A 22937-nucleotide genomic window follows, 5' to 3' on the forward strand; every position below is an offset into this window, starting at 1 on the left:
TGTCATAAAAGCTAAGACCTATAGAATATAATTTAAACCCAAGTTAAAGGATTTATCTTTTTTTTTTTTTTTTTTCTGAAACAGAGTCTTGCTTTGTTGCCCAGCAGTGCAGTAGTGCCATCTGGGCTCACTGCAACCTTCACCTTTCCAGCTCAAGCAATTCACCTGCCTTAGCCTCCCAAGTAGCTGGGATAAAAAAGATAAATCCCAGCACCAATGGCAAAACCCCATCTTTACCACCACACCTGGCGAATTTTTTGGATTTTTTTGTAAAGATGGGGTTTTGCCATTGGTGCCCAGGCTGGTCTTGAACCCCTGGGCTCAAGAGATCCAACCCCCTCAGCCTCCCAAAGTTTTGGGATTACAGGCCGTGAGCCACCACGCCCAGCGAGGATTTCCCTTTAAAGTAAAATAATCTACTGTTCACATTAAAATTTTCAACCGTGCTGTTTATGTAATTTCCCAAATGAACATAAAGCTCACCTCCTACTTGAAGATTTTTTCTTCTTCCAAGGTTCTGAAGCAGGATTCCACAATTAAAACAATTCATTTCTCTTCAAAAAGCTAGATTTGGGGGCATCAAGGGTTTTCTTATTTGTTTTTGTTTTGAGACAAGGTCTCCTAATGTCCTGGAGACGTTAGGAGTGGCTGGAGTGCAGTGGCACCATCATAGCTCACTGCAGCCTTGACCTCCCAGACTCAAGTGATCCTCCCACCTCAGCCTCCTGAGTGGCTAGGACCACAGGCACACAACCACACCTGGCTAATTTTATTTATGTATTTTTATTTATTTATTTATTTATTTATTTTTGTAGAGACAGAGGTCTCACAATGTTGCCCAGGTTGGTCTCAAATTTCTGGACTCAAGTGATCCTCCTACCTCAGCCTCCCAAAGTGCTGGGATTACAGGAGTGAGCCACTGCACCCAGCCCTGCATCAAGTTGTAATATTCAAATTTAAATAAAATTTCTGTTACCCTCCATTACTATACAATTTTTAATATAATTCATATTACCACCTTAAATAATCTCTTCTAAAGAATTATTTGTAATTTATAAAATTCTTTCATGACATTAAAAGTCACTGGTTCAACGATGTTTAAGCAAAAACAATTAAAAAGTGAAAACTTTCACAATAAAGAAATAAATGTTTAGTGTTATACTTTGTTAAAAAAAATAAAGATTAATCAGATTTCAAAGTATTTCCTATTAGAACAAATCCTCTCTAAAATAGCATATAGGCATTTTAGCCAACAAACATGCAGATATTTTACATACACATAGTCACATACACAAATGTATATTATCAGTATGGCAGTTTATAAGACGTTTATGATTTTTCACATAATCAAAATCATTTTGGCATTAAATTATTTTTACAGATAACTTATTCTTTATAGACTCATGACAAGGCATTTTGTAAGCAGTTCAAGCACAGAATTTTTATCTCTAAAAATGTTAAAACTGGCCAGGTACAGTGGCTCATGCCCGTAATCCTAGCACTTTGGAAGCCTGAAGTGGGAGGATTGCTTGAGGTCAATAGTTTAAGACCAACCCAGCCAACAAAGCAAGACCCCATCTCTTATTTTAAAAAAATTAAAGTAAATTAAATTTAAAATGTTAAAACATAACTTTCAGAATCATGAAAGAAATATCTCTTTATTATAGTAGAAATCTAATATTAATTTATTCCAGATGCTACCTCTATATCATAATTTTAATAATTAAATGTAAAAATCTTCAAACCAATTATACTTTTTTGCTACTTGACCTATCTTGGCAATCAATCACCACATAGTTTCGATTTCATATTACATAATTTATAAGGTAATAATACTAAGAAACAAAAGAATGATATTGTTCTATTTTGTCCATATACAATGAAGCTACTCTACAAGTAAACTTGAAAGGGCTTAAATTACAAAGGTGCTTTAGCAATTTAAACAATTATTACAATGTATCTTTTTATTATGAAAAATAACTTATTGAATGCATTTTCTTTTCAGGCATATCATAGAACTCTGGTCTATAATAATCCATTAAAGTGTTATGTTTTCTTTTCCATATATTATCATGTAGCAATTCAAATGCAAATTCCTTTTATAATTTCTTTATGTGATAAACATTTAGCTAATGCCCTTTCTGGTTTCAAATATTCCCTTCATGAATCCTTTATTAAGGCAAAATATGAAACAAGGTTTTTTCACTGCTGCTTTCTGGGATATATAATAATTTACTAGTCCAAGAACATCAACTTTCAACCATAAATCAATCCCTTGTCATTTGAAAATCTTAAGACATTGTCTTAAAATTAAAGCTACAGAGACAATGTCCAGAAATAAAATTATCCTCCAAGTAGCTAGGCCAGAACAACCAAGCTAAAACTACCTTAAGGAAGAAAATCAAAGAGCAGTACCATTTTAATGTTTCAAAAATGGGATCACACTAGCATGCTGAGTCCATGCCAGCCAAATGAAGAATGGTACTGGCTAGTTAATAGTCATCACTACTTTCTGTACTGCCAGTTTTCCTACCCAAGAATTGGAAGAAATCCAAAACTTCAAGGGCATTGCTCAAGGTGGCTCCCTGAAGAAAGAAAGAAAGAGAGAGGGGAAAAAAGTGAGAGGGAGACAGAGAGGCCATTTTATATTTTTTGGAATTCTACTCACCATTATTGAATCTAGTTAAAGCATTTCATGTAATTGCTCTAGTGAAATGTGGAAAAACAAAAAGAAAATTCTATATAAATCAAACAGAATAGACGTGTTTAAAGAGGTAACTTATGTCTACTTTTCTACATTGGTTGGATTTTTCCCACTGCATTATGATAGAACTGTGTAACTTTAAAAACGTTTAGGTATTTGTTTATATTCAATTTTCTTCAGGGCAGGAGACCTGGTAGAACAAAAGTTATAGTTTTCTCTAGGTGTTGGTTGTACTTTCCCAAACCCGTTCAAAATTTATAGTAATTTCTTAAAGTATTCCTATTTTTTTTTCTTGTTGTTGAGTTTTGTTTGTTTGGAAATTTTTTGGCATGTGATAAAAATTTTCAAGATATGCACACCAGTTAACAAAGAACAAACATTCTCTGTTTTCTTTTTATGAAAACCAGACAGGTACATCATATAAACTCGTAGAAATAAAATCAGCTTGTACAGATTCACAAGAACAAATTTTCAGGAATTTTGCCAACAGGTTGTTAAAAAGTGTTAGCTTGGTAGCAGTCATGGTAAGAGTTTTTACACCACAGGAATTAGGAAATGCTTCCAATCAGGGCTTTTTTGCTGGAGCACTGATTGTTAAACATAAGCATACCACCGTCTAAATCCTATGTAGATTAGCAAGGAAGGAAATGAAGAGGTACTGTAGCTACAATTCTGAAATGAAATGATAAATTTTAATTTTATTGAGTCCATTCAGATATTGTCTGGGATACTCAGGGTCTAACACAATTATAAGTTATTTTCATCTCTTATATAACAAAATCATATCCATTGTGGTAATCTTTGCCTCTACTATCTTCATAGTAGGATTCTAACATTTGTAATTCTTTGTCATTTGATATTTATTATAATATTGTTGCAGGCCGAAAGAGTGAGGTTTGTGACCAACTCAGTATACCACTGGAGGCTATATGAGTAAACAGCAAACTGTTCCCTTGAAAGCAGGGTGTTGGCAAACTGATAAACTGCGTCTGCCGCCCAGAAGGAATGCTGAGGGCAGTCACGCCCCAGGCACATGTGTTTCTTGTGATTAGGCACATCTGAAGCCTGTTAGCAATAATGTGAACCTGTGATCAGTTAAGTAGCTGACCAATCATTACCTCCTGCTCCCTGCTCTATCTACCCAATAAATATGAACGGCTGTAGAAGCTCAAGGCGGCTGCCTTTGCTTAGTAGAAGCAGGAAGCCCTCTTCTTCTTCCCCAGATCCCTTCTTTAAGACAGTTTCTTTTGTTTTAAGTTTTCATTTCTCGTTCATCCTCCTTCGTTCAGCCCTGTGGTAACCGTGGCAAACTGCAGCATAATATGTTATTATTGATTTACTTAAAAGATAATAAACCACAATTCTGCATCCTTCATGTCAGAATTTTTCACCATTTAAGTAAATGCTTAATAACTTTTTTATTGATAATAAAAATGATTTAAATAATCAATCATGAACACTTACCTCTAGGCCGGTTCTCTTTATCCTTATCCAAATCCAGTCTGCTAAGATTTTAATGTTGATTCTAAAGACTAACATGGCTCAGACTTTAGATATTTTAAATTCTTTAAAAGTAATACACATAATCTACTATGTGTAAATTCAAGATTTGGTGTTTTGTTTGTTTGTTTTTAAAGAGATGGGGTCTTGCTCTGTTGCCCAGGCTGGAGGGCAGTGACATGAAGCATAACATCATATTTCACAGCAGCCTTAAACTCCTGGACCTCAATTCCTCCTCAAACTCAAGTGATCCTCCCACCTTAGCCTCCTGAGTAGCAGTGACTACATTGTATTCCACCAAATCTTGCTAATTTCTTGTGTTTTTAGAAAGAGGGTCTCACTATGTTGCTCAGGCTGGTCTTAAACTTTTGGCCTCAAGTTTATTTTTTAATTTCAGTGGCCACTTCACTGTAACAATACAGGTTTATCCCATGAGATAAAACAGCAAATTCAATCCATTTATGTTGAAGTAAGCCAACAGATACCTAATTTATCATTAAACTCAGAGAATTTGGCTTTAACCTAAAGGGCTTGGTTTTAAAATTATAACCTAGGTCGTCTCAAAAAGAGGGCATTCTACAGACTATCAGTTGGAATAACTTCCGATGACTCAAAATTTTCTATAGGGCTGCCAGATTAAATATTCAGACTCCCACTTAAATTTGAATTTCAGATATTATAAATATTGCATGGAATATACTTACACTAAAAACTATTTTATATCTGAAATTCAAATTTAGGCATCCTGTATTTTAATCTGGTAACACCAAGTATTCTTAAATTGAACACCCTAGATCACAGAGTCTTAACCCGATGAATTTAGACCACAGATTTGAGGGCATTGCTGAATACATGAAATTAGATATAAAAGATTTTTAATAGATGCATCCATAGCTTTTAGCGGGGAACAGAAGCATAGCTTTTATCGGTAGCTCTTAATGAAGCATTTGCTTCAAAATCTCTTGGAGAGCCTTTTAAAAATTAGTGACTTACAATATTCAGAACAGTAGTAAATGATGCTATCACTTCTGTTTAAAAGAGAAAATCTCACTCTCTGTGTGCATGCACAGAATACCTCTGGAAGGAAACACAAGAAACTGGAAGTAGTACTTCCCTCTGGACAGGGGAACTAGGAGACTGGGATGATTTTTTTAAGAGTCCTACTTCTCACTACTTCTCTTTTGTACATTTAATTTTATTACATTGTCCGTATTTTATCTATCTAAAGAAAGTTTAAAATTACAAAAACCAACAACGCCCAGGCCTCACTGTAGGCCTATTAAGTCGGAATTTCTAAATTTCCAGTGATGGAGCCATAATGTTTGCATGTATTTTTGTTAACTCCATAGTGTATTTTGATTATTAATGAATATCACACACATTGCTCTGTGGAATTTGCCAAAAAAAACAGGAAACACAAACACACCACAAACTCACACGAACACCATTCCCTGCATCTCCCAGGAAAGACCCAGAAAATAAATGACTCACTTCGAGCAAGGCTGGAGAGGTTCTGTTTAAGGACTCATGTGCGGTGAGTTCAAACAAATCTCCGCTTAGGTGTGGTGAGACAGGAAGCTGCTCAGTGTTTAAGCTGAAGGTTCAGGAGAGGGGACTCTTAATTAATGTTTTTGGCCACCAGATTACATGGAAGGGTAACTGAACATTTGCTTATCCACCTATGAAGTAACCTGCCTTTTCTGCACTTCTAGTGGGTGGGTCCAGGAGTAACAAGGATCTGCTACCCCTGGAAACTCTTCCTAGTGTTGTGCTCTCATAGCAATTTACCCAGACTGCTTCAAGGAGACACCCTGCCTGTTCACAATTTATCTCATCTTCACTATTACTCAAATGTCATTTAAGGCCAGGTGCAGTGGCTCATGGCTATAATCCCAGCACTTGCAATGCCAAAGGTAAGAGGATAGCGTAAGTCCAGGAGTTTGAGACCAGCCTGGGCATCATAGTGAGACCCTCCTGCCTCTACAAAAAATAAAAATATTAGCCAGCCATGATTGCATGTGCCTATAATCCCCACTGCTCAGGAGGCTGAGGTGGGAGGACAACTTGAGCCCAGAAAGTTGAGGTTGCAGTAAGCTGTGATCATGCCACTACACTCCAGCCTGGGCAACAGAGCGAGACTGTGTCTCAAAAAAAAGAAAAAAAAAAAAGATGTCATTAAATGTTAAAGGAATGACTGACTACAATACTTCAGGATTCAATCTGCAAAAAGAAAACACGCCCAGCTGAGTATCCTAGAACACTTTCTAGATCATTCTCTGGAGTTAACCTGAAGAAGTGGTGTCTCTTGCGTACCCTTTCTTCTCTCCATTTCAGCAAAATTGGCAAGAAAGAATTTCTTCACAGGCAAACATACAATTTGAGAAAAAACAAATTTTTATTCTCTGTTCTTAGTATCCTATTTCTGGTTCCTGTGCCCAGAAGAAAGGAATGCCACAAGTTACATGACTGCGAGCAATAGTAAACAAGTGTTAAACAAGTGTATTTCACAGTTTGATCTAAAATCTACCTGGAGTTGAATTTTGTGAAAATACAGAATTTCACAGTGAAGTTTCTAGAACATGTCATATGAGACTATCTTCACAACTCTGGTATAGGCAGAGGTTTTTAAAACAAAGTACAAAAAGCACGAACTAACCATAAAGGAAAAAATTGATAAAATGAGTAAATTAAAATTTACCAAAAAGTGCTTTTAAGAGAATGAAAAGACAAACCCAGAATGGGAAAATGTATTAGTAATAGATATACCAAACAAAGGGCTCATATCTGGAGAATATATAAAGAGTTCCTACAAAACAGTAAGATAGACCACATGGTGGGAAATTGGCAAAATACATGAATCAACACTTAACGTAAGAAAATATATTCAAAAAGTGTTTAACCTTATTAGGTATGAGGAAAATGCACATTAAAACCCTACTGAAATACGCTACCTGTCTACCAGAATGGCTGAGATTTAAAAGATCGACAACACCAAGTATTAGTAAAGATGTGGAATGATAGGAATTCTCACACACTGCTGGTGGAAGTGTAAATTGATACAAATTTGAAAAACTATTTGGCAATATTGCATACCATGCAATCCAAAAATTCTACTCCTAGGTATATACTCAAACGCCATACATTCTTATGTGCACCAAAGGCACATGCAAGGATGTTCATCACAGAAAATTATTTATAATAGCTAAATACTGGAAACAACCCAAATTTCCAATAGTAGAATGGATAAATAGTGGTATATTCATATAATAAAATTTGTTAACCACAAGGGAAAAGAATGAAATATACCTACAAGCAAAAATAACAAAAATATTGAGTGAAAGAAGCCAGACATAAAGAATATATAATAACACTTATAAACTTTCTTAAAATAGGAAAACCTAAATTATAATGTCAGAAGTCAGGATAATGGTTACCTCTGGGGAGAAGGGAGAAGGTAATGATTGGGAGACAGCACAAGGGAGTCTTCCGACATGCTGGTAACGTTCTTTCATTTTATCTAGGTAATGCTTATATAGGTGTTTTCACTTTGTGGTGATGCCTCGAACTGACGTTGCTTTCTGCATTTTACTGTACATATGTTATACTCCAAATTTTCAGAAAGCATATTTTAAAAAAAGACCTGATCTCTTTGGGATACCTATTTACCTTGGAAAATGCCTGGTTACCAAGAGGAATGTTAGATCATTGACAATGTCTTTCAATTTTGACAGAACTTTTTATAAATATGTCCACTGAATAACATGTTGTACCTATGCAAATCATTATTAAACTTGAAGAGGAGTTTAATCATTGCATTAGTTTTGACTGCCATCTAATGGCAAGAATGTTGAACTATATAGAAGTAAAAAGAACCAGTCTCTCTGCAGTAAGCAAAAGAACATTGATTTTGGCTACAATTTGCAGGACTGCTTTATAGTAGAATTTATTGTTTGCACTCAGTGTAAATATTAGGACACCATGCAAATATTATGCATTCAATTAGGATTGTTAAATCTGAAATAAAACAGAATTTTTCATTTCTTTGTGTAAGAAGTTCATGACCTTACTGCAATTTTCATTCTTTCTTTGACCATACATTATAGTCCTTTCAGATTACAGCCCACTTAGTACAGAAAATATTAGGCAGTAGCACAATATGTACAACCAAAAGAGAAAGTTGGCTGGGCATGGTGGCCTACGCTTGTAATACCAGCACTTTGGGAGGCCGAGACCAACAGATTACTTGAGCTCAGAAGTTTGAGACCAGACTGGGCAACATGGTGAGACCCCATCTCTAAAAAAAAAATACAAAAATTAGCCAGGTATGGTGGCGCTCACCTGTAGTCCCAGCTACTTGGGAGGCTGAGGTGGGAGAATCGCCGGAGCCTCAGAGGCAGAGGTTGCAGTGAACCGTGACCGCGCCACTGAACTCTAGCCTGGGGAACAGAGAGAGACCTTGTCTCAAACAAAAACAAAAACAAAAAAAAAAAGGGAGAGGGAGAGAAAGTTAAAAAATTATTAAGTTGAAAATAAGCACTTCTGAGCCTCAACTGTTAATTAGATATTTTTTAAGCAAATATTTTTAAAGCAGAGTCCTCTAAAAGGACCTTTAAGACAGCTAGCAACTTCTTGGTGTGTTTCAGCAACATCTATGGAAAGCCAAAAAAAAATGAAGAAAAAACAGAAAAGAGGAAGCTTTGCTTATATTTGTTTAAGCATCCTGCCCCCACCAAATCCAGTTTGCTTATGAAGTAACCAAGATGAATATAGTTTCATCCTCCAGCAAAATGCTCCAACCCCTTTTATTATCTTTAATCCAAATGGAATCAATTGTTTTTGTTTGTATTAACACATTTACTGAGGTACAGCTGACATACAATAAACTGCACATTTATAAAGGGATATATGTATGTACTCATGAAACCATCATAAAAATCAAGATAATGAACATATCCATCACCCCCAAAAATGCCCTTGTGACCCTTTGTAATCCAAACCCACCTCTCCCATCCCACTCTGTCCCTAGGCAGCTGCTGATTTGCTTTTGATTACAGATAAGATTAGATTTTCTAGAATTTTTCTGTAAATAGAATCATACCGTATGTACACCATCATCTGGCTCCTTTTATCTGCTGTGATTACTTTGAATTCATCTATGTTGTTGCTGTATAATTTCTTTTAATTCTGAGTGGTATTCTATTTGGTGGATATATCACAATTTGTTTATCCATTCACTTGCTAAAGGAGAATAGTTTACTTTTTGTTTTACAAATAAAATACTTGTAAATATTACAAATAAAATACTTGTAAATATTACAAATAAAATACTTGTAAATATTACAAATGAAATACTTGTAAATATTACAAATGAAATACTTGTAAATATTACAAATGAAATATTTGTAAATATTACAAATGAAATATTTGTAAATATTACAAATGAAATATTTGTAAATATTACAAATAAAGCTGCTATGAACATTTGTGTAAAAGATTTTGTAGGGGCCAGGCATGGTGGCTTATGCCTGTAATCCCAGCACTTTGGGAGGCTAAGGTGGGAGGATTGCTTGAGGCCAACAGTTTCAGACCACCCTGGGCAGCGTGGCAAATCTTCATCTTTACAAAAAAAAAAAAAATTAGCCAGACATGGTGGTGCATGCCTGTGGTCCCAGCTACCCAGGAGGTTCAGGTGGGAAGATTGCTTTAGCCCAGGAGGTTGAGGCTGCAGTGAGCCATAATCTCACCACTGCATTCCAGCCTGAGCAACAGAGTGAGACCCTGTCTCAAGGAAAAACAAAAAGATTTTTTATGAACACATGCTTTCCTTTATTTTTGGAATGAATACCTACAAGTTTTTGCCAGACTGTATAATGATCTGCCAAAGACGTCCATGTCCTAATTCCCTTCTGCCATTTACCTTATATGACAAAAGGTACTTGGCAGATGTGATTAAGTGAAGGGTGGGAAATTGAGGTGGGAAATTCACTTGATTACCAAGGGGGCCCAATGTCATCACAAGGGCCCTTGTAAGAAGGAGGCAACAGAGTCAGAGTCAGACAGAAAGTGAAGTGACAATGGAGCTAAGAGAGAGATTGAAAGATGCTATGTTGCTGGCTTTAAAGATGGAGGATGGGAGCAGGAGCCAAAGAAATTCAGCCAGTCTCTAGAAGCTAGAAGGCAAGGAAACTGAATCTCCCCTGGACCCTCCAGAATGAACCAGCCTTTCCAACTCTTGACTGTAGCCCAATGAGATTGATTTTAGACTTCTCACCTCCAGACTGTAAGATAATAAATTTGTGCTGTTTTAAACCACTGAGTTGGTGGTAATTTTTTATAGCAGCAATAGAATAATATAATAGAATGTAATGACTGAGTTATATAATAGTGATGGCAACTGCAGCCTGTCTGGAGTGGCCTCAGGCATGACACTGGCTGCAGTGGGGAGGCACCGCTGGGGCTGCGTGCTCCACAGAACCAGAGGGAGCCAGGAAAAGGTGGAAGCCCCGCCCCTTTCAGAGTTGGAGGGGTAGAAGCCCTGCCCTCCAGGTGCACCTGCAGTCACCCAGCCAGGGTTGTGAACCCAGGCATTCCAAAGCTCTGGGGGCCAGGAAGGCCCCCTACCCCTGCAGGCTTGGAATTGTCTGCTCCTCTCCCTACTCCTGGTGCCTGGTCTGATTTTGGAGCAGAGTTGAGACCCCAGCCTGGGCACTGTCATGACCTGGCCAAGTGTGTATGCTTGGGGCAGCACTGACACACCAGCCCTTGCCACCTCAGTCCGCACTGGACTTTGGGCACTGAGGAGCATGGGAGGGAGGCTGAGAGGGGGCAGAGGGTAGCTCAGTGTGAGCTTGCAGGTGCCCCTCAGCATGAACAGCCTGGGTGCTGGTGAGCACCATGGACAGCAAGTTGACGGCAGCAGGAGGCAGCCAGGCTCCTGGGTGGAAAGAGGTGGTTCCTGGTGAAGTCCTACCTTCAAGCCAGGGATGGCCTGAAGGCTGTGGCCAGGGCTGCCAGTTCCGCTGTCTGAAGTGAGAACTTATGGTGCTTTCTTCAGGTTCTCCCATGGCCGCCCATGAACCAATCAGCATGCACTTTCTGCATTCTGAAGCCCATAAAAATCCCTGGACTCAGCCAAACTCGGTAGATGACCTGTCTGCAGATTGGAGCTCCCCACTCCAGCTCTAGTCTCCACTGAGGGATGCAGACTTGTCAGGATGAACTGCCTGTGGACAGGAGCTACCCACTCCAGGTCTCATCTCCACTGAGAGCTGTAGAGACATCCAGACAACCTGCCTCTGGATAGGAGCTACCCACTCCAGGGCTTCTCTCTGCTGAGGGCTGCAGACATTGGGATGACCTGCCTGTGGATAGGAGCTATTCTGCCTGTGGATAGGAGCTATCCTGCCTGTGGATAGAATCCACGCTGAGGGCTGCACAGACAACGGGACAACCTGCCTGCATATAGGAACTACCCACTCCAGATCTCCTCTCTGCCAAGGGCTTCAGAGACATCAGGGTGATCTGCCTGTGGATAGGAGCTACCTACTCTGGGTCTCCTCTCCACTGAGGGCTGCACAGATGATGGGACAGCCTGCCTGTGGAGAGGAGTTACCAACTCCAGGTCTTCTCTCTGCTGAGGGCTGCAGAGACATCGGGGCAACCTGCCTGTGGATAGGAGCTACCCACTCTGGGTCTCCTCTCTGCTGAGATGATGGGATGACCTGTCTGTGGATAGGAGCTACCCACTCCAGGTCTCCTTTCCGCTGAGGAAGCAGAGATGTCAGGGCGACCTGCTTGCAGAAAGGAGCTACCCACTTTGGGTCTCCTGAGAGCTGTACTGTTGCTCAATAAAACACCTCTTCACCTTGCTCACCCTCCAGTTGTCCATATACCTCATTCTTCCTGGATGTGGGACAGGAACTTGGAACCCCCAAATGGCAAGTCTGAAAGAGCTGTAACACTAACAGAGCTTAAACATGCCCCCCTGCTCACCATGTTGCAGGTGATGAGAAGGAGAGAAGAAAGGAGAGCTGCGACCATTTGGGCAACCCAGACCTTGAAGCTCCCCAAGCCAGGGCTGTGACACCTTCTTTAGGGCTGTGTGGTTCCTGGTGTCTCCTAGCTTCCAGGTGCCACCGTGTTCCCCAGTGCCCCTAGTGGAAGCTGCTTGCAGTATGCCTGGTCCAGCCACAGCCTCACAGGGGGCCGGCACCTGTGTCAGCACCTGGAGCTGCCTGCCCCACTGCAGCCGGCATGCCTGGCTGTGTGCAGTGGCCAGACCCCATGCTCACTCACACATTCCTCACTGCTCTGTCCCTGGCTCACCCTTGGTAGGTGTGGGATCCAGACCAACAGTGCAAGCCAAGTGCAGCCTGACAGGCCAAGTGGGCAAAACAAGCCCCGCAGGCCTGAGCAAAACTTGGGTAAAGGTGCCAATGGCCACAGAGGTTTCCAGCAGGTGAAGCAACACCCCAAAGATCTCATGATAATAGGTTTATGTTTAACTTTTTAGGAAACTTCCAAACTGTTTCCTAAAGAGATTACATCATTTTCAAGCACCACAAGCAGTGTATGAGTGTTCTGGTTGCTTCACATGTTCACCAAAGACTAGTATTGCTAGTCTTTTTAACATTCTAGTGGATATATGATGGTATCTCATTGTGTTTTAATTTGCATTTTCATAACAAATAATGATGTTGAGCATCTTGTCATATACTTATTTGCCATCCACATATATTTTTTATGAAGTATCTATTTAAATCTTTTGCCCAGTTTTTTATTTTGAGATGGGGTTTCAGTTTGTTGCCCAGGCTGGGGTGCAGTGGCTATTCACAGTGCACTACATGATCATGGTGCACTACAGCCTCAAACTCCTGGGTGCAAACAATCATACTGCCTCAGCCTCCCAAGTAGCTTGTATGATAGGAATGGGCCACTGTGCCCAGCTTTTTGGCATTTTGAAAATGGAATTGTTTGTCTTTTTATTATTGAACTGTGTGAATTCTTTATATATTTTAGATAACAGTTCTTTTATTGGATAATGTTTTTTCCCAGTCCATGACAATGTCTTCAGAAGAGCAAAAGATTTTAATTTTTGTAAAGTTCAATGGTTTATGGTTGGAAATTTCTGAAACGGTTTTCAACAATCCCTACCTTCTGGCATTTGTGACCTTGTGTAATCCTCTTCCCTTGAATGTGAGTTAGACAAAGTGGTTTATTTCTAATGAATAACTTGTGGCAAAGGTGATAGAATATCACCTCAGAATTACACTAGAAAAGACTGTGACCTGCTTCTTGCTTGTACCCTCTCCCTGACTCTTCTTTTATCCTCCCTTTGATGAAGCAAGAGGCTCTGTTGTGAGCTGCCCTACTGAGAAGCCCACAGGGCAAAACAGAGTTACCCCTGGCCAATAACTAGCAAAGAATTAAGAGCCTCTCAACAACCCTTGAGAACTAAATCTTGAAAACAACAATCAAAAGTGGATCCTTAACCAGCTGAGACTTCAAATGAGAGCACAGCCCCAGTTAAAAGTTGACTGTAGCCTTGTGAGAGACCCTTGAAGCAGAAGTCTCAGCTAAATCATGCTGGGATTCATGACTCACAAAGGTAATAATAAGTAGTATTTAAGTCACTATTTAAGGATTAGAGGTAATTTGTTGTCCCACAGTAGATAATTCATACAGTGACTTTTTTCTTTTATGCTTTTTGTATCCTGTTTAAGAAATCTTTGCCAAATCCAAGGTCATGAATATTTTCTCCTTGTTTCTTCTAGAAATTTTATAGTATTAACCCTTACAATTAAGTCTAAGAGCCATTTTGAGTTAATTTTTTGTGGACAGTATGCATATAGTGTGAGGTAAGTGTATATAATCTGTGTATAGCATGAGATTCATTTTGTCACATATAGCAATTCAATTGCTTCAGTGTCATTTGTTTAAAAAATTATCCTTTCACTATTGAATTGCATTGACCCTTTGTGAAAAATCAATTATATTTCTAATTCCAAACTCTCTGTTCTATTCTATTGTCTGTCTTTACACTACCATATCACATTGATTACTGTAGCCTTACCTCTAATTTGAGAGTATCTGCTCTGTTCTATTTTCTATCTACACCAATACCATACCGTCTTGATTACTGTAGCTTTATAGGTCTTAAAATCAAATAGTGTAAATAAATAGCTTTATTATTTTTTAAAGTTGTTTTGGCTGTTTTAGATTCTTTTCATTTTCAAACACATTGTAGAATCAGCTTGTCAATTTCTATTAAAAAATTGTGCTGGCCTTTTATTGGGATTGCTTTGAATCTCCAGGGGGAGAACTAATATCTGACCAATATTGAGTCTTCTGATTCATGAACCTGCCATATCTCTCTGCTATATTTATTTAGGTCATCTTTAGCTTCTCTCAGCAATGTTTTGTCATTTTCAGTGTGCATGTTTTCAACATCTTTCATTAAATTTATTCCTAAATATTTTAAATTTTCTAGGCTGGGTGCAGTGGCTCATGACTGTAATTCCAGCAATTTGGGAGGCCAAGGTGGGTGGATCACTTGAGGCCATGAGTTATGGACCAGCCTGGCCAACATGGTGAAACCCTGTCTTTACTAAAAATATAAAAATTAGCCAGATGTGGTGGCGCATGACTGTAGTCCCAGCTACTTGGGAGGCTGAGGCACGAAAATCACTTGAACCCAAGAGGTGAAGTTGGCAGAGCCAAGATCATGCCAATGCACTCCAGCCTGGGTGACAGAGCAAGACACTGTCTCAAAAATTTTTTTTCAATGTTATTATAAATGGTATAGGTTGTAGAATTTTGATTCCTGACTGTGGTTAATATTTTTATGTATTTTGTACATTATATATACTTCAATGATGACTCACTTCTTAGTTATATAGTTATATTATCTTTCTTGAGGGGTTCCTTAAGATTTTCTACCTAGATGATTTTGTTGTTCCAAATAAAATTTTCCTTCTTCTGCTATAATTTATATACTGTTACTTCTTTTTATTTTCTTAATACAATGTTGAATAGAAGAGGTGAGCATGGAGGACCCATCCAGTGGCTCATGCCTATAAACCCCAACACTCTGGGAGACCAAGGCAAGAGGATTACTTGAGCCCAGGAGTTTGAGACAAGCCTGGGTAACATGGTGAAACCCTGTCTCTACCAAAAATACAAAAAAAAAAAAAAAAATTAGCTAGGCATGCTGGTGCACAGCTGTATTCCCAGCTACTTGAGAGGATGAGATAGGAGAATTAATTGAGCCCAGGAGGTCAAGGCTGCAGTGAGCCATAATAGAGCCACTGCATTCCAGTGTGGGTGATAAAGCGAGAACCTGTCAAAGAAAAAGAGGTGAGCATGGACATTTCTTTCTTTCTTTGGAATCTTAGACAGAAAGCATTCAGTTGTTCATGATAAACCATGACGGTAGCTGTAAATTTTTTATATATGGACTTTGTCAGGTAAAAGAAATTCCCTTCTATTCCTACACTGATGAAAGTTTTCATTAGGAATGAATGTAAGACCTTGTCAAATGTTTTTCTTTCATCTATTGAGAAGAATTTGTGTGTGTGTGTGTGTGTGTGTGTGTGTGTGTGTGTGTGTGTGTGTGTAGATTAAATTACATTGGTTAATTTTCTAATTTTTTTCACCAGTCTTGCATTTGTGGGATAAACTAGTTTGGTCAGAATGTATTAACCATTGTATTCATTATGGGATTTATTTTGCTAACATTTTGTTGAGGAATTTTATTTCAATGTTCATGAAGAACAGTGGCATACAGTTTCATTATCTTCTGTGTTTTTGTTCGGTTTTGGTACCGGGTGAATGCTAGTCTCATATAATGAATTAGGGGAAGTTTCTTCTTCTTCAATTTTCTGAAAGAATTTTTGTAGAACTGTTATTATTTTGCTTTTACATTTTGGTAGACTTCAACAGTGAAGCCATCTGGGCCTAGAGTTTTCTTAATGGGAAAATTTTTAATTAAAAATTTGATTTCTTTAATAAAAATAAAACTTTGCATATTACTATTTCTTCTTGAGTAAGCTTTGGTAGCTTGTCTATTTCATTTAAGTTGTTGAATATATAAGTAAAAAGTTATAATAGTCCCTTATTATCCTCTTAATGTTTATAGAACCTATAATTATGTTGCCCTTTCCTTCTCAATATTAGTGATGTGTATCTTCTTTTGTCTCCTATCAGTCAGGCTACAGGCTTATCAATTTTATTGATCTTCTCAATCTGTTTTTGGCTTTATTGATTTTCTCTATTCTTCTTGCTTATTTGTTTTCCATTTCTCTGATTTCTGCTCTTATATTTATTACTTTCTTTGGCTGATTTGGGTTTGAGTTGTTCTTCTTTTTACAGTTTCCTAAGGTCACTAATTTGAAACAATTTTTAAAATATATATGCCCTTAATGCTATATATTTCCTCCTAAGCACTGCTTTAGCATCATCTCACAAATTTTTCTTTTTACTCAATTCAAATAATTTCTAACATTCTTTTGCTTGCCTTTTTGATACTTGAGTTATTTAGAAGTGTGTTATTTATGTTTAATATCCACCTATTTGGGGATTTTTCAGATATCTTTCTGTTGTTGAGTTCCATTTAATTTTCTTGTTGTCATATTTTGTATATTTGAATTCTTTTCAACTTACTGAGACTCGGTTTTTGATCAGAATATGACTTATCTTGGTAAATGTTTTGTGGATATTAGAAAAGAACATGTATTTTGTTGCTGTTGGGTGAAGTATTTGATAAATTTCAATTAGGTCAAGTTGGTTTATGGTGTTTGAATCTTCAATATCTTTACAGATTTTCTGTTTATCTCTTCTATTAAATTCTAATGAGAAAGATGCCAAAGTATCTTACTATAATTGTGAACTTACATATTTTTCCTTGCAGTTCCATCAGTTTTATTTTGTGTATGTGAAGCTTAATTATCAGGTGCATAAACATTGAGAATTGCTAAGTTCTCTTGACCAATTGACTCCTTTGTTTTATCTCATTTTCCTTTTTTCTTTTTTTTTTTTTTTTGAGATAGGGTCTCACTCTGTCATCTAGGCTAAAGTATAGTGGCATAATCATGGCTCAAGGTAGCCTCAATTTTTCCCAGGCTCAAGTGATCTCCCACCTTAGCCTCCTGAGTAGCTGGGACTACAGGCACTCGCCACCACACCAAGCTAATTTTTTAACTTTTTTTTCACTATGTTGCCCAGGCTGGTCTCAAACTCCTGGGCTCAAGTGATCCTCTTGCTTCAGCATCTGGAGTAGGTAGGGTTACAGGCACACATCACTGTACCTGGATTTAGAATGATTCTTTTTAACACTGGCAATATTCTTTGCTCAGAAATCTACTCTGTCTGAAATTAATATTGTCATCCTAGTATTCTTTTGATTAGTGTTAGCATGGGATTTTTTTCCATCTTTTAATTTTTAGGTTATTTGTTACTTTGTTTTTCAGATGGGTTTCTTATAGGCAGCATATAGTTGGGTCTTGCTTTTCTACCCAACTTGACAATCTCTGCCTTTAAATTGGGGTGCTTAAGATACTTACACTTAACATAATTAAGGATATGGTAGGGTTTAAGTCTACCATCTTACTTTTTGTTTTCTGTTTGTCCTATTTGTTTTCTGTTCCCCCTTTTTCTTGTTAACTTCTCTTGGATTTAGTATTTTTTATTATTCCATTTTATCTCCAGTTGGCCTATTAGCTACAACTCTTTGTTTTGTATTTTAGTGGTTACTTTAGGGTTTCTAATATACATTTTTTAAACTTTATTTTTAAAATGACTGTTTTCCTTTTTGAGACAGGGTCTTGCTCTGTCACCCAGGCTGCAGTGCAGTGGTGTGATCTCGGCTCACTGCAACCTTCGTTTCCCAGGCTTAAGTGATCCTCCCACCTCAGCCTCTCAAATAGCTAAGACTGCAGGTATGTACTACCACACTTGACTAATTTTTAAATTTTTTGCAGAGATGGGGTCTCACTGTTGCAGGATCCTTGGGTTGTTGCTTTTCTGGCTGGAAACCTCTGTGGCTGAGTTTTGCTTGGGGCTGCTGGGCTTATTCCACCCACTTGGCGGGGCAGGCTCCTCTCAGCTCATGCTACTGGCCTGAATCCTACGGCTGCCAAGGGCAAGCCAGGCATGGAGTGGTGAGAGATGTGTGAGTGAGCAAGCATGGGGTCCAGCCACTGTGCACAGTCAGGCACACCGGCTGCTGCAGTGGGGCAGGAAGCTCCAAGTACCGGCATGGGTGCCGGCTTTCTGCAAGGCTGTGGCTGGACCAGGCATACCAAAAGCAGCTTCCAAGGCTGCCACTGGGAAATGCAGTGGCACCCAGAAGCTTAGAGACTCTACGAACTGCAGGACCCCAAACGGAGTCACAACTCTAGCTCAGGGAGTTCCCAGGTCTGGGCTTCCCGAAGGGCCACAGCTCTTCTCTCCTTCTCTTCACCTGCAATGTGGCAAGCAAGGGGCATGTTTCAGCCCTGTTTGTGTTACAGCTCTTTTAGCCCCACCATTTGACAGGCCCTGAGTTCTGTCCTGCTACCAGGAAGAATGAAGTATGCAGACAAGTGGAGGGTGAGCAAGATGAGAAGGAGCTTTATTGAGGGATAGAATAGCTTAGAGGAGGCCCACAGTAGGTAGCTCCTTTACACAGCTAGGGTATCCTGATGAGTGTTTTGCTCCTAGCAGAGAGGAGGCCTTGGAGGGGGAGCCACCTCTGCAAGTAGATTGTCTTATCATATCTGCTGCTTTCAGCAGAGAGGAGGCCCTGGAGTAGGTTGTTCCTTTCTGCAGCTGGTTGTCCCAATGTATCTGTAGCTTTCAGCAGAGAGGAGGCCCTGGAGTAGGTTGTTCCTTTCTGCAGCTGGTTGTCCCAATGTATCTGTAGCTTTCAGCAGAGAGGAGGCCATGGAGTGGGTAGCTCCTCTCTGCAGCTGGTCGTCCCAACATCTGCTGCTCTCAGCAGAGAAGAGGCCCTGGAGTGGGTAGCTCCTCTCTGCAGCTGGTCATCCTGAAGTCTACTCAGCTCTGGCTGAGCCCAGAGCTTTTATGGGCCTCAGAGGGGAGGAATTAAGCACTGATTGGTCCATGGGTGGCCATGGGTCCAGAAAAGGCCCCAGAAGTTCGCACTCTGGTCTGTGGAACTGGTAGCCCAGTCACCAGCCTTCAGGCCTTCCCTGGCCTGAAGGTGAGGCCTCACCAGGAACTCACCCCCTTCCACCCAGGAACCTATCTGCTTCCTGTGGCCATTTGTGGTGCCCAGGCTGTAAGTGCCTAGGGGTGCCTGCAGGCCAGCACCAAGATGCCCTCAGTCCCCATTGGCTTCCCTCCTATGCTCATCAATGCCCAAAGTCTGGAGGGGGCCCAGGCAGCAGGGAGCTTGTGTGTCAGCACTGTTCCGAGTGTGTGCACACCTGGCCATGCTGTGACAGCACCTGGGCTCAGCCCTGACTTTGCGGCAAGGTCAGAGTGAGCACCAATAGCAGGGAGAAGCCAGGCAGTGGGAGCAGGCATTTCTGAGTCTGCAACGGCGGTGGGGGGCCTTCTGAGGCCCCGAAGAGTGTAAGGATGCCTGAGTCCACAGCCATGGTTTGGGCAGCTGCAGCTATGGTGTTGTGGGGTAGGGCTCCTGCCTGTTCCATGGAGTAGGAGACCCAGGTCCACAGCCACAACTTGGGCAGCTGCAGTTGTACCCAGGGAGCTCCTGCCCCACCAACTCAGAAGGGGAGGGGCTCCCACCTGTTCCTGGCTCCTGCTGGCTCCATGGAATGTGCAGCCTAGCTGTGCCTCCCTGCTGCAGCTGGCATGATGGGAGCAGCTGCTCCAGAGAGGCTGCCACTGTTATCGTCACTATATTGCCCAGGCTGGTAAAACAACTTTTTTTGAGATATAATTCACATATTATACACTTCATCCACTTAAAATATATAATTTAATGGCTTTAGTATGACAGAATTTGGCAAGTATCATCATGATCAATTTTAGAACATTCTCATTATTCCCAAAAAGAGATCCCCTACACCTAAGCAACCTTCCCCTCCATTTATCCATTCTCCTCAGCCATAGGCAACCATTAGATTTGCCTATTCTAGATATTGTGTATAAATGAAATCATGCAATATCTGGTCATTTGTGACTTTTTTTTTTCAATTAGTATTGTGTTTTCAAGGTTCATCCATGTTGTAAAATATATCAGTACTTTATTCCTTTTTATTCACAAATAATATTCCATTATATGGATATAACATATTTTATTTATCTATTCATTATCATCAGTTGATGGATAGTTGGGTTGTGTTCACTTTTGGACCATTATCAATAATGATGCTATCAATATTAGATATATGTTTCTGTGTAGACATATGTTTGTATTTCTCTGTACATACCTGGACATGGAATTACTGGGTCATATGGTAAGTCTATGTTAACCATTTAAGAACTTCAGACTGTTTTTCAAAGAAGCTGCATCATTTTACATTCCTACAGCAGTGCATTAGAGTTCTAATTTCTCCATATCTTCACTAACACTTGTTCTTATTTTTGTTTTGGATTATAGCCATCCTAGTGGGTGTGAAGCAATACCTCATTGTAGTTTTAACTTGCATTTCATTGATGTGTAGTATAAATCTTTAACTTATCATAATCTGCCTTCAAGAATTATGATACTTCATGTATGGTATAATAACCTTACAACAATATACATCTGTTTTCCCTCCCCTGCCTTTGTGCTATTTTCATGCATTTTACTCCTTTAGATGTTATAAGCATCACAATGCATTGTTATTAAGTTTTTTTGATATGGGGTCTCTCTCTGTTGCCAGGCCGGAGTGCAGTGGTGCAATCACAGCTCACTTGTAGCCTCAACCTCCTGAGGGGCTCAAGCAATCCTCCCACATCAGCCTCCCAGGTAGCTGGGACCTCAAGAACTTACCACCACACTCAGCTAATTTTTAAATTATTTTGTAAAGTTGGGGTCTTGTTATGGTGCCCAGGCTAGTCATGAACTTCTGAGCTCTAGTGATCTTCCCACCTTAGCCTCCCAAAGTGCTGGGATTATAAGTGTGAGCCACCATGACCGGCTCATTGTTATTAATCTTGGCTTAAATACCTAGTTATCTTTTTAAAGAATTTTATTGAGATATAATTAACAATACCAGGCATGGTGGCGCATGCCTGTAGTCCCAGCACTTTGGGAGCCCAAGGTGGGTGGATTGCTTGAGCTCAGGAGATCAAGACCAGCCTGGGCAACATGGCGAAAGCCCATCTCTACAGAAAATGCAAAAAATTAGCTAGGCATGGTGATGCATGCCTGTAGTCCCAGCTACTTAGGAGACTGAGGTGGGAGAATCACCTGAGCCAAGGAAGTTGAGGCTGCAAGGCTTCAGTGAACCATTATCACACTACTGCACTCCCGCCTGAGTGATAAGGTGAGACCTTATTTCAAAAAAAAAAAAGAGAGATAATTAACAAGCTATACAATTCGCTCACCTAAGGTGCACAATTCAACAATTTTTAGCATATTCACAGACTTGTGCAACCATCATTTTAGAGAATTTCATCATCCCACAAAGAAACCCCTTACCCATTAGCAGTCACTCTCCATTTTCCCCCAATCCTCCAACCCCTAGGCAATCACTAATCTGTGTCTATAGATTTGCCTATTCTGGCCATTTAAGGTAAATGAATCCCTATCATATGTGGTCTTTTGTGACTGGCCAGCCAATTTTTTTTTTTCTTAAGAGATAAAGGTCTCGCTTTGGTGCTCAGGCTGGTCTTGAACACCTGAACTCAAATTATCCTCCTGCTTCAGCCTCTGAAGTAGCTGGTACTACTAGAATATGTCACCACACATGGCTTCAATTATCTTTTAAAGAAATTTTTTAAATTAGCAAGAAGAGTATTTTATCTTTGCCCACATTTTCACCATTTCCAGTGCTCTCTTCATTCCTTTGTGTAGTTCCAGGTTTTCATCTGGTATCACTTCCCTTCTGCTTGGCAGATTTCTTTCTTTTCTTGTCTTTTTCTTTTCTTTTCTTTTTTTTTTTTTTTTTTTTTTTTTTTTTTTGATGGGGTCTCGCTCTGTTACCCAGGCTGTAGTGCAGTGGTGCGATCTTGGCTCACTGCAAGCTCCGCCTCCCGGGTTCACGCCATTCTCCTGCCTCAGCCTCCTGAGTAGCTGGGACTACAGGTGCCCGCCACCACGCCTGGCTAATTTGTTTGTATTTTTAGTAGAGACGGGGTTTCACCAGGATGGTCTTGATCTCCTGACCTCATGATCCACCCGCCTCGGCCTCCCAAAGTGCTGGGATTACAGGCGTGAGCCACCGCGCCCAGCCTCTTCTTTTTTTTTTAAGACAGAGTCTCATGCTGTAACCCATGCTGGAGTGCAATGGCACAATCTTGGCTCACTGCGGCCTCTGCGTCCTGGGTTCAAGTAATTCTCGTGCTTAAGCCTCCTGAGTAGCTGGAATTACAGGTACCTGCCAATACACCCAGCTAATTTTTTGTATTTTTTAGTAGAGATTGGGTTTCACCATGTTGGCCAAGCTGGTCTTGAACACCTGAACTCAAGTGATCCACCCACCTCGGCCTCCCAAAGTGCTGGGATTACAGGTGTGAGCAATGGCACCCAACCCTTTTAGCATTGTAGTGCAATTCTGCTGGCATTAAATTTTCTCTCTCTCTCTCTCTCTCTCCATATATATATATAATTTATAAACAA

This window comes from Pan troglodytes, chromosome 1, assembly GCF_028858775.2.
Source record: "Pan troglodytes isolate AG18354 chromosome 1, NHGRI_mPanTro3-v2.0_pri, whole genome shotgun sequence".
In the NCBI taxonomy this organism is placed as follows: domain Eukaryota; kingdom Metazoa; phylum Chordata; class Mammalia; order Primates; family Hominidae; genus Pan; species Pan troglodytes.